The 19,291-nt window shown below is 36.4% G+C and overlaps 1 long non-coding RNA gene across 1 annotated transcript in view; it reads right to left on the bottom strand.

Moving 5' to 3' along the window:
• Positions 1-1,183: 1,183 nt before the first annotated feature.
• LOC125961267 (uncharacterized) overlaps positions 1,184-19,291 on the bottom strand; it is a 55,614-nt gene continuing 37,506 nt past the window's right edge. The window contains exon 5 of the long non-coding RNA XR_007471719.1: positions 1,184-1,324. This is a non-coding gene — a long non-coding RNA (uncharacterized LOC125961267). The remainder of the gene's footprint in view (positions 1,325-19,291) is intronic.

The raw sequence follows: 19,291 nt of genomic DNA, 5'->3' as shown, positions 1-19,291 counted from the left end.
CTTTGCAGTGAGAATACTAATGCTCTACTGTATCATTTAATTTGGTATACCATGCTCTACTGTATCATTTAATTTGGAGACCTATACCTTCTCCTTAAAGAACCAAGAAATTTTGGCTACTCACCATATATGGACTCTGATATTTAGTAGTCATTACATTCAATTCTTTACAATGTCTAAACTACATAAATTATATCTGACACAAGTACAGCTTATTTCCAATTTAGACTCTTAGTTTAGCAAGTTAATACACCCAGTTCAAAGGTTGGAGCATCATGCCTTGTAAGATCCTAAATGAACATCAAGTACTTAGGAGGTTAACACTAAATGTTTGGTTTTTTCCAGTTCTCTGAATTTAAAGAGAGAACCCTCTTCATGCTATCATACTACACATCTGTCAGGCTTACTGACTCACAGGAACTTCACATTCTTCCCATAAATTAGATTGTTAATTGCCCTAAAATATCTGATTATTGAGAAGTGACATTAAGCATCAGTTGCCTATAGAAATATTAGTCCTAGAGCAATATCCCTCTCACCAACTCTCTCTTTGCTAAATATTTTTTAAGGAGTCTATTTCTAGTTCTCTTTCCTTTGTTCCTCTTTTTCTCTTCAATAGCCTAGCTTTATTACCTTTAGATGTTTCAGTGCATGCAGTCTCAAAATTATATTAAATTACCAAATGTATAGCAGAGTTGTTGCAGATCAAAGTATTTACTTAAAATATTCAGAAGCAGTTTCCCCTCTCTTAGAAAGTCAATTTAGTTGCTCTTCGAGACCCATTTATATCACAGAGTGAAACACACACACACACATGCACTTTCTGAGCTGAGAATTTTATATACAAAACAAAAACAGCAGGAATATCGATAAATGCACAAAATTTTAAACGCAGATTTTATCTAGAAGCAACGGAATGTTATGACTAAAAATGAAACCAGAAAGCAAATAGCCTATATCTGTGTTTTGGTTACCTGCTGCTGTGTAACAAAATACCCCAAAACTCAGTGGCTTAAACCAACACTCTAGTATTCTCTCTCATAGTTCTGTGTATTCTGGGTTCAACAGGGTGGTTCTCACTTCGAGTCTCTCCCTGGATTCAGTTAAACAACATGCTGGAGCTGGGATGGAGCTATCTGAAGGCTTAACTGGCCTAGACAACACCTTCACTCACACATCTTTACCTCAGGTGGGCTGAGTGGAATAGCTGAGGAATATCCATACATCTTCATTTCTCCATGTGGCCTCACTTCTGGATACCTTGAGAGTTTGCTTATAGCATGGTGGCAGTCGGCTTCTCCCAGAGCACTTGTTTCCAAGAGACCTAGGTGAATGCAAGACATCTTATGACCTTGCCTCAGAAGTCAGGCAGCATCACTTTCACCACATTCCACTGGTTAAAAACTAGTCACAGGGCCATCCCAGATTCAAGGAGAGGGGACTGCTCAAGAATGTACACACTGGGAGGCATGGCTCAAGGGTGGGCCATCTGTGGAGACCAGCTAGGTCAGTCTCCAACAGTATTTGTTTAACAAGTGATATTTTAATTGAATTCTAAATTTTATGTCAAATGGGTGGTGCTCCAAGAATATAAAGAGACAGATAACTCAATGGATTTTATAAGATAATGTCTCACAATGATAGTTAACATTAGCAAATGAAAATGTGTTTGACTTCTAATTTTCTGTATTTATAAATAGTTCATATAAATAAAATTTATAGGTAATTCTTAAATCTTCATTTATGTCAGTATTAACAAACCCTATTTCTTTAAAAAAATAACTTTATAAAGAAGGTAATAAAAAGCATTTGTTGTATACTTCAATACAAAGGCTGTTTAAAAAAAAAGAGCACCTAATGCATTTGAGTTTTCTCTCTTTTGCTTTGGTACACATTCTAATAAGCAGTAGGCCGGCAAAAAAAAAAAAAAAAAGCATTAAACAATAACATGCCTAAAAGATGGCACAGAAAAATGAAGAGAGCTATTCCTTCCTGTTACTACTAGAAATGTAACAAAATGGGCTGCTAAGACTTGAGAGAGCCACGGATGTCAAAGAAAAACAATCTCTTTACCACAATATAAAAAGACATTCTTCGACTGTAAATTTTTATATCTCCCTCCTGAAAAGGCCTATGTTGCTTACAGTTGAGAGCAGGATGACTATGCATACTAATAATATGCCTTATTCCAGAACTCACTATTTGGTTAGAATTTATAACTTGATTTGGACCTGACTAGGGATATGATTCTGTTGACTAATCCATTTCTGTCTTAAAACAAGCAGATTATGTTTGTCAGTTTTTGAATACTATTAGGTTAATTCAATTTAGGAAAGCAAATTGGTTTAGTGTGTTATTTTTAAGAGGAAAAATTATTCCAAACCTAAGATACAGAGTAGAGATGTGTGCCTTCCTGAAGTGTTTAGAGTCAATGAAGTTTCCTTTCATAGGATGTACCATGACCCCAGGTGTAAATCGAATACCCCCAAAGTTTCTGCAGTTTTGAAAATCTGATGGGAGAGCAGAGTTTGTAGGTTGCCTGAGAATAAAGATAATAATTTTTTTCTGATTATGTTAGAAAAAGAAAGAATAACTTCTTGAACTAGGTAAGATGACATGCTTTCTGCTGGTCTATGTCTTGGTCCTCATTAAACCTAAAGATTACTCATCATACTGTGAGTTTAAATTTATCTTTATAAAACTTTTCAAGATGTCAGTTTAAACATGTAAGTGCGTGGTATTCCAAGAAATGAGAGTTTAAGAGTATTGATTATTCTGTCATTTTCAGGAATTCAGATGATGTTTTCAGTCTCTTATGCCTCAATAACTGATTTGTGTCTAAACTGTATGGACATCATTCTGTTTTCCCAGTAACTATATAACATGGACAATAGTGTTTCAACAGAGGAGATAAACCACAACCCAGATAATTTGTTGCATTATATTTTATTTTGCAAATTTTCAGGAAAAATAAATGTATATTTTCTCTTTTTTGACATAGCCACTTTCAAATTAAGTAACAGTATTCAGATATTTCATTAGCTATAGTAATAATCTCACCTCAACACATGATGCTTTTTATTACTGGTTATTTGGGGGACAGATTGTTGTGTAATATCAGAAAAAAATTGTATTAAAAGAGACAAATGTATCAGGATTAGTTTGTAGAAATGGAGTCTATTAAGCCAGTGAACATTTACAAGTCTATGTCACTCTGGAGGAACAAACAGTTAAGGACAGGAAGACTGCAGAAATATTTACTTTCTTGTGACTCTGTGTGAGTTAAGCAAGGAATGAAGTAGGAAATTGACAGTGGAACAGAGAATTTATCTTGCAATAAACCATACAGGCCTAATTCTTGGTTGTCCTGGTAACAGTGCCACCTCCTCGTAACAAGGGTATGACGATGAGAAAAGACTTAAGCAAATGAAGTAACTACAGATAAAAGGTAGAGCAATACATGGTCTGGATCAGGGTTAGCAAATTACTCACCGTGGGCTCTTCTTATGTAGCCCTCAAGCTAAAAATGTCTGTTACATTTTAAAAGGGTTATAAAAAGAAAACAAAAAAGAGAGGACAAGGAGACCATATGTGGCCCGTAAGGGCTAAAATACTTTCTGGTCCTTTGCAAAAAGAGATGGCAGACTCCTAGACTACATCACTGTACTTGAGGGACACCTGCAGGGAGGTTGAGGAGAGGTATGCGTGATAAGTAGGACATATGCATGATAATAGGAACACAAGGAGTACGGGCTTAGATTTTGCTTCAAGAAGTTAGACTGCATCTTTGTGCTTGCAAATAACTTAGGTATTGCACACCTACTGCATCTCTGGATGAATATGATTGTAGTCAATTTAAATATTTATTTAAGTATTTGCAGATATACGTTGCTCAAGCATAATAGTCTTGTAGCTACTGCAAATTATTCTCTTAAATTAGTTCTTCATTTCTTGTCTTAGGAAAAACCTAAAGACCTATAAACTACCATGCCCAGGCTCCCTTGCAGCTAAGGTTCTGGATGTAAATTAGGTTTCACTGCTTGGATACTCTCAGATGAAATTTGAAAAACAAAAACTATTGTTACTGGCAAGCCAGGTCATGGTGACATGATGGTTAAGACAGTTCTGGTGACTGGAATAAGTGCCTGAGTGTCCAGTCACCAGTTTGGTAAGTGTGAAGGCAGTTGTGAGAACAGTAATCACGGAAGCAACAGTGGCTAACAGAACTCTGTGTATTTTGTTCACAGCTATAATGATCTGCTCTTCTAAGTCCTTTTACACACTTAAATCCCAGTATTGAATCTCTTTCTATGTGAAATTGGAGTGACTTACGTTTCATGCACTAAACTCTGATTGTAATAGTGAGTCAGCTGCTACTATCTGACTACACTTGCCTCTTCACTAATTTCGATGATGAGAATGATTAAAATACCCTTTCATTCCTCTTCTCTGATGATTTTCTTCAGTCAAAAATACCTTTTTGGAGACCCTGGCTTTTAAGGTTTCACCTTGGGCAATAATATCTGTAAGCCTCCTCTTGTGGCAGATAATTGTACAAGCATCATTTTGAAGTTCATACTAATATTTAACATTAGTATACTAACATATTATGAACATTTCAAATTCATAACTCCAGTACAAGAAGTTTCCTATGTTTCTCTTCAGAAACACTCTGAAAATACAGAGCACATTGATGTGTACAATCAAATAAACTGCAATCCTACAAAATGCACACCAGAAAGGAATGAGAAACATAGGTCAAAAACACATTAGAGCAGAGTATGAGGCAGTGTGCCATAACCCCAAGTAGAAAACGTAAGCAATAATGTTTAGCAAGTGTCCCCATTAAAAAAGCTGAATGCACAGCAGCAGAAGACAGATAGTCCCTGGTGAGAAGCAGTGAGGAATATATCAGTGAGCACGAAGCAACCATGCTCTTTGGAAAACTAAGAGGCAAAAGGAACAGAATAAATCTCTTACCACCTAACAGCTATTGTCATTATCTAAAAAACATCCCATTTAAAGAGCCAGCATGGAAACAGCTATGGGTCATTCTTCGTTGCTACCTTCATACACTTGGGAAATTTTTTCCCAATAGATGACAGTACCCAATCATCTGTAAGATGCATATATGCTCTTAGTTGAAACTATTTATAGTAGAATATATAATCCCATACAACTGCATTCAGTCCCTTCCCATTATTCTCTATAAGAGCTTTAGAACCAAGATATGTAGGAGAATGACTGCTAATTTGACAATGACTTACTTTAAACTAAACCATATTAGGATACCTCTGAACTCAGATGACAGAATATTAAAATCTGAATTATGCTATGAAGCCATGTGGAACAACAAATATTAGTCTTACCAATAACACAGAGGAGAAAAACATTAAATTTATCCCTTAAGATAAGGAGTTAAAAGATGTAAATTCAATGAAAAGGTGATAACTTCCAAACACCATCAACCTGTATGGGATCTCATCTAACAAGTAAAGTGGTTCATCCTACTCCCCAAAACTAGATCACCACTCTTACACCGCATTCAACTTTTCTTATTTCTATCACTAACACTGTAATTTATTTAGCTTTCATTTATTCATTCAATAAATATTTATTAAGCACCTACCTTATACCAAGAACTGTGCTAGAAAATGAGAATACAGCAGAAAAAAGAATAAGAAAAACATGGTTGCTCTGCCTGGCTAGCAGATCTTGACACATTGTTAACGGAAAACCCACCCCATCTGCACACCCCCTCCCGAAAAAAAAAAAAAAAAACCTTTGCTCATGACTGAATTTTTGCCAATGTAATAGTAGTAGCTCCTTTTAACTTCTAGGTTTATGGAACTTGCTTGAAAATAGAGTCAATGGCTAATGTTACGAGGTTGGAAACAGTGCACTCTGCCCACTTTACAATAAGATTTTTCCATTATACTGCATTTTCTATAGCCTTGTTTATAAAAACAAAATATGTACCAATTATGAAGCTTAACAACCATCTCCCTACTGTATGGAACTTTAGTAGGGGTGTCATTTTCCTATTTGCCTCATTAGTACCTCTAATCACCATGACTCAGAGACTACAATTCCTAAAAACAGAAACTGGAAAGAAAATACTATTGTTCAATAAGAACACATTTTATCTTGGTCAATATGTCCCACAATCCAGATGCTGGAGGTTAGATATTTCCACATCTTAAGTGAATGTAATAACTCAGAGCATGCTAATGTCCCTGCAAAGACAACTAGAAAAATCTAATAAACTAGAATTCTAGAGAAGAGAGAACATTTCTTAGATGAGCTTACAATCACCCAGGGGCATTTACCAATTCTGAGAGTGGGCTGAGGATCAGGTTTAGCCCAAGAAAAAGTCTCTTCTGGAGGTAAAAGAAAAGTATAAAGACCTTAGTAGCCATGTGGAGCTGGAATAATAAATTCCAAACTTGAGGGGCCTCAAATTCACTGTATGCTTCTTTCAAAGAGTATTTGTTGAGTTTTGGAGCTGTGTCAGAGGCTAAGAAGTCAGAATGAAAGCTTATAAAGGTTAATAGTAAATCTCCTGTAGTCTCACAGTACAGATAAAGAATGTTTTGGAAAGAGGGCCTTCCTCATTCACATGCCAGTCTCCCCATCAAGATATTTGCCATATTCTGAAGCTACATGGGGCTGGACTCTGGAGCTCTGGCCTAGGAAAATCAAAAATACAGAGTCGAATCTCCTAAATGCTTTGAAGAACATAGACACAAACACTTTAAAAACATTTAGTCAAAAGCCTAGAATGTTCCTAAAAGAACATGAGAGAAACAAAAGTAGACTAATCCATATGAAAACTATAATCCCTCTTAACTCCAGTTCAGTCCTTGATGGGCTTGAAGTGATCAACTCCTAAGTCCTAAATGCCTAGCAGAGGAAAGTGAGGCATCTCCCTGATGGAAGATCATAGGGCAAACTACTGCCCAAAAATTGGAAACATAGCACGCTAATGTTCCTTCAAAGACAACTAGAAAAATCTAATAAACTAAAATTCTAGAGAAGAGAGAACACTTCTTAGATGAGCTTACAATCACCAGGAGCATTTACCAATTCAGAAAGTGGGCTAAGGATCAGGTTTAGCCCAAGCAAAAAGTCTCTGCTGGAGGTAAAAGAAAAGCATAAAAACTTTAGTCATACTAGGAATTCTAGATAATGCAATAAGACAAGAAAGAGAAGTGAAAGGTATAGAGATTGGAAGGAAAAAACAAAATTATCTTTGTTCACAAATGACATGGTTGCCTATGTATAAAGTTTAAAAAGAGTCAACAGGGCTTCCCTGGTGGCGCAGTGGTTGGGAGTCCACCTGCCAATGCAGGGGACAGGGGTTCGTGCCCTGGTCCGGGAAGATCCCACATGCCGCGGAGCGGCTGGGCCTGTGAGCCATGGCCACTGAGCCTGCGCGTCCGGAGCCTGTGCTCTGCAATGGGAGAGGCCACAACAGTGAGAGGCCCGCGTACCGCAAAAAAAAAAAAAAAAAAAGAGTCAACAGAAAAACTCCTGAAACTAATGAGTGATTAAAGCAAGTTTTCAAGATACAAGTTAAATATTTAAAACCAATTACTTTCCTACATATCATCAATAAACAAGTGGAATTTTAAATTGCAAAACATACCATTTACATTAGCACCCAAAAAATGAAATATGTAGGCATAATTCTATCAAAATATGTACAAGATCTATATAGGAAAATTATAAAACTCTGAAATTATAAAACTCTGATGAAAGACATTAAATAAATGGAGAAATATTTCATGTTCATGGATAGGAAGACTCAACATTATAAGAATATCAATTCTTTCCAACTTTATCTATAGACTCAATGTAATTCCAGTCAAAATTCTAGCAAGTTATTTTGTGAATGTCTACAAACTAATTCTAAAGTTTATGTGGAAAGGCAAAGACTTATAACGGCCAACATAACACTGAAAAGAACATAGTTGGAGCACTGACACTACCTAACTTCAAGACTCTCTATATGGTAATCAAGACAATGTGGTATTTGTGAAAGAACAGACAAATAGATCAATGGAACAGAAAACATCCCAGAAATAGAACCACATAAATATAGTCAACTGACCTTTGACAAAGGAGCAAAGGTAATACAGTTTACAGGAGAAAGGATAGTCTTTTCAACAAACGGTGCTGAAACAGAATCCACATGCAAAAAACAATCTAGACATATAATATCTGCCTTCCACAAACATTAACTCAAAATGAATCACAGACCTAAATATAAAATGCAAAACTATAGACTCCTAAAAGATAACAGCAGAAAATCTAGGTGACCTTTGTTTGGTGATGACTTTTTTTTCCCCCAGACACCATGTTTTTTTTTAATTTTAATTTTTTACATATACATGTATCTGTTCTTTTTCAAACTCTTTTCCAATTTAGGTTACTACAGAGTGTTGAGCAGAGTTCACTGTGCTATACAGTAAATCCTTGTTCGTTATCTATTTTAAATATAGCAGTGTGTACACGTGTGTACATGTGTGTACAATTGTACAATTGTGTGTACAATCCCAAACTCCCAATCTCTCCCTACCCCTCCCCCTTTCCTCCTGGTAACCATAAGTTCGTTCTCTAAGTCTGTGAGTCTCTTTTTATTTTGTAAATAAGTTTGTTTGTATGGCAATGACTTTTTAGATACAACACCAAAATAACAACCCATGAAAGAAAAAATTGAGAGTTTGGACTTTATTCAAATTAAAAACTTCAAACACACTGGAGAGGATGAAAAGACAAGAAAAAAAATACGAGAAAATGTTTGCAAGCATATAAATGATCAAGAATTAATATCAAAAATGTACAAGGAGGGCTTCCCTGGTGGCGCAGTGGTTGAGAGTCCCCCTGCCGGTGCAGGGGACACGGGTTCGTGCCGCGGTCCGGGAGGATCCCGCGTGCCACGGAGCGGCTGGGCCCGTGGGCCACGGCCACTGGGCCTGCGCTTCTGGAGCCTGTGCTCCACAACAGGAGAGGCCACGGCAGTGAGAGGTCCGCGTACCACAAAAAAAAAAAAAATGTACAAGGAGCTCCTCAATAAGAAAACCAAAAACTCAAGTAAAAACAATAGCTCGGTATATGTATAACTGATTCACTTTGTTATAAAGCAGAAACTAACAAACCATTGTAAAGCAATTATACTCCAATAAAGATGTTTTAAAAAACAGAAAAACAAACAATAGCTCGTGATCTGAACAGACATCTAACCAAAGAAGATACACATATACAAATTATACAGATGGCAAAGATGCTCGCCCTCATGAATTATTAGGGAAATACAAATTAAAACTAAATGAGGGGACTTCCCTTGTGGCGCAGTGGTTGAGAATCCGCCTGACAATGCATGTTCGAGCCCTGGTCTTAGGAAGATCCCATATGCCACGGAGCAACTAAGCCTGTGCACCACAACTACTGAGCCTGCACTCTAGAGCCTACAAGCCACAACTACTGAGCCCACGTGCCACAGCAACTGAAGCCCGTGTGCCTAGAGCCCATGCTCCGCAACAAGAGAAGCCACCTCAGTGAGAAGCCTGAGCACCGCAACGAAGAGTAGCCCCCACTCGCAGCAATGAAGACCCAACACAGCCAAAAATATAAATAAATAAATTTATTTTAAAAAATAACTAAATGAGATAACCAATATTCTGTGATAACCTATATGAGAAAAGAATCTGAAAAAGTGAATATATGTATATGTAGAACTAAATCATTTTGCTGTACACCCGAAACTAACACAACATTGTAAATCAACTATACTCCAATAAAATTAAAAAAAACAAGAAACTGAATGAGATACCACTACATGACTGTTAGAATGGGTAAAATCCATAAAACTGACTATATCAAACGCTGACTAGAATGTGAAATAAAAACAACTCTCATTCTTTGATGATACAAATGCAAAATATTACATCCAACTTGGAAGGCAGTTTGGCAGTTTCTTACAATGTGAAGCACAGTCTTGCCATATGATCCACACACCGGGTTCCTCGGTATTTAACCAAGTGAGTTGAAAACTGATGATAACCCAAAAACATGCACACAAATGTATAGAGCAGGTTTTTCAAAATTGCAAATGACTGTAAGCAACCAAGATGTCCTTCAATAGGTGAATGGATAAACAAATTGTGGTACAGTCATACAATGAAATATTCAGTGAAGAAAAGAAATTAGTTTCCAGGAACCAAAAACAAACGAAAGAACCATAAATATATATTGCTGAGTTAAAGAAGCTGGTCTAAAAGGCTACCTATTATATAATTTCAACTAAGACATTCTGAAAGGGCAAAACTATAGAGACAGTAAAAATATGAGCAGGGGCAAGGGTTCAGCAGGATGGAAGGAGGTAGGGTACACAGGGATGCATAGGTGGAACACAGGAGAGTTTAGGACAGCAAACTGTATGATACTCTAACAGCAAATACACGAAATCATACATTTGTCAAAATCTATAGACCTGTGCATCACAAAAACTGACTCCTAATGTAAACCAATCAATATTGGTTCATCAATTGTAATAAATGTAACACAGTAATGCAAGATGTTAATAATAGGGGAATCTGTAAGCTGGGGGAAGAGGGAGTTAAGGGAATACTATGCTCAGTTTTTTGTAAACAAATTGTTGTAAAAATTAAAGCCTATTAATTACTGAAATACTCATTCTAAAGTAATCTGTTAAAAAATTAATTATTACATATCCATTTGGAGTTCATATTATTTAGAACTTATGAATAAATGATGTATGCACCATATGTATACTTGGACTTTTTTTCTTTTTAAATAAACTTCAAATCTTTAAATACTTGGATATTTAGATCCTAACCCAAGGAACTAATATAGCATATATTGTCTCATAGCTCTGATATTTTGGCTAGTAAATATTATAAAAAGAAGTTATTATTACTGATTCAAAGTGAATAACATCATTTCTTACAAAATTAAAAATCATCTACACTGTTCCAACACCTAGGTATTTGAAAACACACCCAAAGATACTAATCATCTCACATGCATAATTGAAATTGCTGCAATACATAATTCTGACAAATAAAGCTCAGAAGAGTCACAGAAACTGCTAGAGACCTGAAATTAAAGACATAAAGAAAATCAAAACAATCTAAAAATGTATACTGTTGGTGAAGAAGGGAGAAAGGGCATTTAATCTGTGAGGGCAAATGATTTAAGGGAATTGTCATTTTTAACCAACTGACTCAAAACATCACACATTTTTTTCATAACCATAAAAGGAGGAAAAGTAACAAGGGAGTTTTTTCTTTTATTCTCTTTTTTTAATTGTTTTTATTTCAATCTCAAATTTATAGAAAATTTTCCAGTACAGTATGAAGAACTTCTTTGCTTCAACGAATTGAGACTAAGTTGGAAACCTGATGCCACATCAGCCCCAAAACAGTGTGTACTTCCTACAAACGAGGACTGTTGCTTTCACAACTACCATACAATTACCAAAATTCAAGAATTTGATTGATCTGATACTAACATCTAATTGTTAGAAACTATTCAAGTTTCACCAATTGTGTCAATGGTGTACTTTATAACAAAAGGATCTACATCAATCCTATGTTGTATCTACTTGCAGTGTCATTTCAGAGTCTATCAGTCTGGAACAGTTTCTCCACCTTTCCTTGATTTTTATGACAATGACACTTTAGAAATCCCAGGCTGTTTCATGGTCTGTTCTTTAATTTGGATTTGCCTGATTTGTCCTTATGATTTGATACCAATAATACACCTTTGCCAAGAATATCACAGAAGTGAGGTGTTCCTCTCATTGTATCCTATCAGGTGGCACTTGATTTTGATTTATCCCATTACTGATAATGTTATGTATATTTTATCACAATAAAAATATAGAAAAATATATAACATGCATTGATTCAATATTTAATATTTCAATATACCTAGTAGATTTAAATGATGTCACATTACATAAAAGCTTTTCATTTTACTAAAATAAAAAAGTCACTTCTTTTCCCTTAGTTTTTCCTATAGCCCTTAGTTCTTAACTTCATATTATACCAATGTACTTATTTCATAATTCATCAGATAATATAGCTACTGTTAAAAATCCTTTAAAGATCTTAATAAGCAATGAATAATTTTATAAAAGTCATTACCCCACCATCCCCTACCCCAACTAGTCTATTTTGAAATTATTGATTTTCACATGTGGAGTTTCTTAAATAAACACCTGTGTTGTAAAAACATTTTGTTTCAGCTGTCTTAAAAGTGGTGATTCAGTTGTTGGCTTGTAATCTCCTAAAGTTTTTATTCACAAAGAAGACTCATCATTTTCAAAACAAAAAGTCAGTATATGAAATAGTCATCATTCTGACTAAATAAAGATTTATAAAGGCATAACAGATTTTATTTACTGCAATTACATGAGGGCTATTTCTCACAGAAAACAAACAGAAGGTATTGCCTCCTTCACTATTATAGCATTAAGTTTTTACCAAGAAATAATTTTATTTCATGTAGCTTCATTTATCAATGCTAAAGTTTACAATGTCCAAATAAAAGAGTAATGATAATAATTTCCACCTGTAGGTTTTAAGTTTCCAAAGAGTTTCCATATGCTTGCTTCTTTTGATGAAGACAATCTTGTGACACAATTTCAGTAGGTTTTATTCATATATTTTATACATGAGATAACTGAGGTTTAAAGAATTCTAATTGGTTATCTATGATTTCACACTAAAAGACCTCCATCTTAAACCAGGATTCTGTTCACCACCTTCACACTACCTCTCACGGCTATGATGACAGAAAACCTTTATCCCCAGCTTACCACTACTTACAACCTGCTTCATTAGCAATAAAGAAGGCTGGCAGGAAAAGTGTGTGGAATTGTGTGATTCCAACATTACCAATGAAGGAACATCTCAAAGAACATATCTTATAGTAGCCATTGACATACTTTTTACATAATAATAAAGAGTCCAAAAAAAAAAAAAGAAGAGTCCACAAAAGGAGACCTACCACTTCTGCAGGCATCATCCTATTTGATCGTTACAATATACATGTGAGGTAGCAGGCAAGACAGATGTTAACATGCCTGTTTATTTGGTAGACAAAGAAACCAAAACACAACCAGTCAAGTGTGTGGCATGGCTGTGTTGGGATATAGTGCTCATGGTGCCTAGATTTTCTCAGTACAAATCCTGGGTTATTTTACTTCATTAACGTGGAAGATGAAAAAAAACAGAGTGGATTTTATTACCTACATTATCTAATATTTCTGATGCCTAATGATGAACTCCCATGTTTAATGAATATTTTCCAATCTGAAGTTTTCAATTTTTACTTCTAGAAAATATTTTTCTATTAAAAATTATTCCCAAATAGTTCTGCTTGTTTTAAGATATTCAGCTGAATTCAGGAAATCCTTCATTTTCACTGCAGACATCTGTAATGCTTAAGATCTCAAGCCAGTTAGTGAGTAAAGGAACTTGTTTTTCTAGTTCTTTTTTTCCAAAGGATAAAAATGAAGAGTTTTCTCCTGAGAAAAGTGAGAAGCTGAAATATTTTCAGCCAAAAGGAACACTATTGAAAAGGTAAGATGTACACAACAAAATCCTGAGGTAACATCCTATATAACTAGAGATCGAATTCCCCCCCTCGGTAATTACATACATCATGTTTATGGGATGCTGCTTTTCACTAAATGGATAAATCATGTTTGCTAAGGGCTGAATGTACCCATGTTCCATGTACTCCCTGTGCTCCTTCTTGAAATCCTGTTTTCTTGAACCACGAATTTCAGCCTCTGGCTGCCAAGTATTTTTATGTCTTCAATAAACTAAACTGAACCAAGCTATTCTTACTGAATTGCAAACTATCAGAAACCAAATGTAGCTGTTGGTGTATCACCGTGGGAAATAAAAACTTATTATGTTCATTTTGCATGTAACCTAGGCAGTTGCATTTGCAAGCCATCAACATTTGCAAGGGCTGTTTCAGGTCTGGAGAGATTGCATAGGAGGCCTCATCACAGTTTCTGTACATGCTTTGGATTCCTAAGCCACCTGCCACAGAACTCGTTGTGCAGGAATTAAAGAATCAAAGTCCTCTTCCAGGCTGCAATGATATTTGCTTCACTCGTTTAAAGTAACCGTGTCCTTCATGCACACAAAAGTGAGCCCTATTTTTAAAAAATAATAACAATGTATAAAATAAAGCAATGAAGGGTGGGCAATAGCAGCATGGATGGACTGCATGAGGTGAAAAGCACCAACAGATTTCATGCCATAAGCATTCCATCACCAAGGACACCATAAAAGAAATACAATTTCCAGAAAAACAATGACTTCAAAACATCTTGCTAAAGAGAAAGAAAACAATTGTTTTTCCCAACACAATATCTACTGAACAAGTAGTATGACTATTAGCTAATATCTTCAGTGGAAGCCAGAAGTAGGTATAAAGGCCAGACCCAGATTAGAGCAATTATCTACTTAATTATCAAAGTTTCTCCTAGCCAAAGAGCTAAACCATAGCTGAGTAATCCAATACAGCATGAGATTCCCAAGCTTTATAAAATGTTTCAGAAGATAAATACACAAAACTTGGAGGCTTCCTCAAATTTTATCTTACTCTCTGGTGAGAGAATAAAATTAATCTTTTCATTAACTATTTAAAGAAAGAAGAGCATTAATCTTCCGCTAATATATTTTACACATTATACAGTAACAACACATTATTCTAGTTAATTTTTCTACTGCTTCTGTGACCAAATTCATCTACTTCAGAAAGGACATGAAGTCCATGCAATAAAGCTTTATTTTTTCCAGATAGAAATGAGTTTGTATTCAAGCCTACTGACAATGATATTAGAACAATCTGAATCTATCACTTACAATATTAGGTTCTCTCCAAAGGTCTTTTTCAAAACAACTAGGCAAAAGTCAACAAATCTAAAGGAATAGGAAATCTCACTTTCCTTTTATTAAGAAGATAAACAATATTCTAAAAAGGAAACAGCCAAACACAAATAGAAAATTGAGTGTCTAGTCCATACCAAAAAATTACTGGCGTTTTCTCTTCTGGGTTATGCATGTATACAGAGCCCTCAGAGGTATTTCCAAATGATTTTAAAATGACAATTCCTCTCTTAACTGTAGTAGGCAGAATAATGACTCTCCAAAGATGCCTACATCTCAATCCCTGGAAACCCAGGAATCTGTTACCTTACATGGAATTAAGGCTGCAGATGGAATTAAATTTGCTAATCAGTTGATCTTAAAATACAGAGATTATCATGGATTGTCCAAGTGGGCTCAATACAATCACAAGAATCCTTAAAAGTGAAGAGGGAGGCAGAAGAGTTGGTCAGTGATATAATGTAAGGACTATACCTGACGTTTCTAGGTTTGAAGATGGAAGAAGGAGGCCACGAGTCAAAAAGACAATCTCTACGAGATGTCTCTACAGATGACAGCTTGCCTTGGAAGAGGCAAGGAAATGGATTCCCCCCTGGAGCCTCCATAAAGAAATACAGCCCTGCTTACACCTTGATTTTATCCCAGTGAGACCCATGTCAGACTTCTGACCTACAGAACTGTAAGAACATAAATTTGTGCTGTTTTAAGCCACTAAGTTTGTGATAATTTGTTACAGCAGAAAATAGGAATCTAATACACCAACCAAATTAAGATATTTTGAACATTTCCTTCTCTAAATTGCTATATATAATCAGAGGCTTGGAGTTTTTTTGCTTGTTTTTTTGTTTTTTGATTTTTTGCTGAGTTTAACGTGAAAAAATACATCTGTTTTTGGTTAAGAGGCTTTCTGGATGGGTCTCTATCCTGAGCCTTCTATCACGTTTCCACCATTTTCTAGGGCAGTGTTGGCAAATTTGTCTCTGTTAGTAGACAGTAAATAGTAAATAGTTTGGGCTTTGAAAAACATGCGGTCTCAGTTATAAGTACCCTACTCTGCCATTATAGCACTGAAGTAACCACTGACAACATATAAATGAATCGATGTAGCTGTATTCTAATACAACTTTATTTACAAAAAAAAAGGCAGCATCCAGATTTGGCCTCCAGGCCATAGTTATTCAACTTCTGGTCTAGGGCCTTGGAGTTATTTGTTTCCTGTCCACTTCTAACTGGCCAGAACTTAATCCCATGTTCTAATTTATATATGGCTGTGAGTCAGTGAGAGACAGCTAAAAAAGTCAGTTTAACTGGGTGACTACCAAAGAACTAACTTGGTGAACTATAGAAGTCTCTTCCATACCTTATTCATGCTTTGAGAATTTTTTTTTGATATTCCCATATGAGTTGTCTCACAGGCTCCACTAATCTTTGTACATACTACACGGTTATAGCACTCAATCAAAATCATTTAATTGTCCATTTGTCTATCTTCCCTACTGAACTATAAGCACCTACAGAGCAAAGATTCTACCAATTTACTTTTGTCTATTCCTGGAATACATCAGAGACATGAATAATTTTTCAAGGAGGGGCAAATTACCCAAAGCCTGAGGAAGACTGAAACCAGAACTACAAAGCAGAGATTTCCAGTTGGCATTTTTCTGTCAGTCATTACTTAATTACATAGCTCTATGTACAAACACCTGATAAGTCTCTTCACACAGCTACTTATTACTGTATAAATATGCACAATCTCATACTGTTAACTCCTGCTTTTTCCTATTAAGGATGTCATTTCAGACCTACCTGCCTTATTTTTTAAACAGTTCTTAACCACTTGTAACTCTGGTTTATGCAAGCTCAGAGGCATGTCTGCTTAGTCAAGCAATTCACAATGCCTTTCAATCAAAAGTATTTAACATTCACAAGCTGTGCATCTCTGTTTTTTCCACGCTGGTTATCAATCATGTCTACAGCTCTAGAGCAGATCTCTGCCCAGGGGACTTCCTTCTCCTCTCTAGAGACCAGAGCCCTCTAGAAGAACACAGGGCTTAATTCATCCACTCAATAAAGCTTGCTGAGCATCTTATTATGTGCCAGGTACTGTGTTAAATGCTAAGGATACACAATGAACAAGACAATCACAGCCATTGTCCTCAAAGAGCTGCCTATATGATGTCTAGAATCTCCATCTACTGAGTGTAAGCAAGCCCTTAGCACCTCCTGCCACTGTTCCCTCTGAAGAAAAAATATCCTGACGGGAACTCATGGTAAATTCTCCAGTGATCTCCTAACATCTCATCACTGTGATATCTGTACTGCAAAGATAAGGATACTGTTGTGGCCAAACTTTGGTTCAGATGTCAAGACTGATAAGACCATACAGGCACCATGAAGGTATTAAGATATTTATTACTCACAGAATGAGGCTTTCTGGGGAGAGCCAGGTCAAGCAGGTCTGAAAATAGCTTGATAGCAAAAAGGGGTAACTGACTTTGGCTTTTACTGTGGTTAAAAAGGTAGGGTTCACTAATGGTTCCCATAGGTGTGATGGCCTTGAGTGGTTTGAACTTCCCACCCACAGCAAAAGTGAGTGTTCACACTCTTTCTTGTCCAGATATGGGGCAAGAGGGAAGGAGGGAGGTGTGGGTCTTGAACACTGTCAGAAGTCAAATATCAAAAATGGAATCAGAGTCTTTATTACAGATATTGTCATTATTTTGTCACCATGGTGATTGCCCTAGTAACAAACAAAGCCTCTGGTAGCAAGGCAGTTTTTAAAAAGCCAATCTACAGAGATTGGAGAAAGAATCTTATGTCTCCACAGTGAATCAGTAAGTAATCATTTTGGCAGCCAAGAAAAAAAAAGTTAGTAGCAAGGATAGGGTCTGTCTGAGGAGAAGGTCAGTATCCTGGTGGACAAAAAAGTGCTCCCCATTTACATGTGTCAAGGCATAAGTCTGGTCCTAAATAAGCCAAGAAGGAACACACACACACACACACACACACACACACACACACACACACACACACACACACACACTGATACCAGTGAGAGCTTAGAAAGATCACAACAAAACCTACCCCATCTAGAAGGAAGCAAAATGGAGAGTATATCCTAGTTAAATGATGAGGAGACCTGCCTCTAAAATACTGTTGTGCTTCCATAATTGATACTTCCAATGATTTCATTCTGGATCAGAGTTTCAATGAAGTGACTATTTTAACTACTGAAACTTTAAAACATATGTAGCTCACACATCTTTGCCATGTAGCTATTGGTTAGCATTAGAATTCCATCATTTAATATTATCTGGGTTATAAGTAGCAGAATAGCCAATTAAAAAGGTTTAAACAATAACGTTGAGACTTCTGCTTCCACTCAGATGAATCTCTCCTCCTTAAATTTAAAAACCCTACATAAGCCAAAAAGCAAGCAAAGGAAGGCTCCAAAAGGAGGAAAGAAAGGAACCTTGACTTTGAGGAACATCATGGTGGTGAATTCTCTGGGTTTCCTTATCACCCTATATATCCTAGACAGGGGACTACAGAAGTCTCTGATCCAGAATTGCCAACAAGCACATACAAAAAGGAACTCTAAGACATACCTGTTTCCCCTAGCCAAAGAACTGAGGAAAGGGTACCCTAATACCAGAAAACCTTTTTGGCAATACCTAACCTACTCCAACCAAATGCCAACAGAAAAACCACATAACCCTTGCCTAGCAGTTTCAAAGGGGCCAAGGAGGGGAGTTGATCTTCATTTCTTTGCCCAGTGGAAGCAGGCGATGATCTAATTCTCCATCAGGGTGGTGTAAGAGGGGTCCTGGGATGAGCTGAGCCTCCACCTCCAGCCAATAACTAAAAGACTTAACAAGGTGGTGCAAGGCAGAGCTACTTATCCCTGGGCTTCACCACCACTCCCCCACTCCAATGTCAGCAAGGCCTAGTGAGCCTCCACCTGACATCCACGAGGTGTCCAAGGTCATGCAAATCCAGGTGAGAAAACACTCCACTTCCTCCTCTTCTGGTGTCAGAGAGGACCACTGCCATTCAGCTCAATTAAACTGAAGAAGCAAGAGGTCCCCCACATCTCTGGTGGGTAATTTCTCCTCTAAAGAAATTCAGACTAGTCAACACCAATTTCAGTGAGTTTTCTGAACTGCACAAAAGGGATATCCTGTGAGTAGCACTTCATAGGTCCACTCAATATATCACACAATACTTCTTGCACTATTCCCATTTGTTTTTTAAAAAATTCCCTCCTTTTCTTTCTCCTTCTTCACTACAGTTTCCATCAATTGTTATTACGTATTACATCTATTATTATATGTGTTATTATGTGTTATACT

The sequence above is a fragment of the Orcinus orca genome, chromosome 15 (assembly GCF_937001465.1).
Source record: "Orcinus orca chromosome 15, mOrcOrc1.1, whole genome shotgun sequence".
Lineage (NCBI taxonomy): Eukaryota > Metazoa > Chordata > Mammalia > Artiodactyla > Delphinidae > Orcinus > Orcinus orca.
The sequence above is the reverse complement of the archived record's forward strand: the minus strand, read 5'-3'. Positions and strand labels throughout refer to the sequence as shown.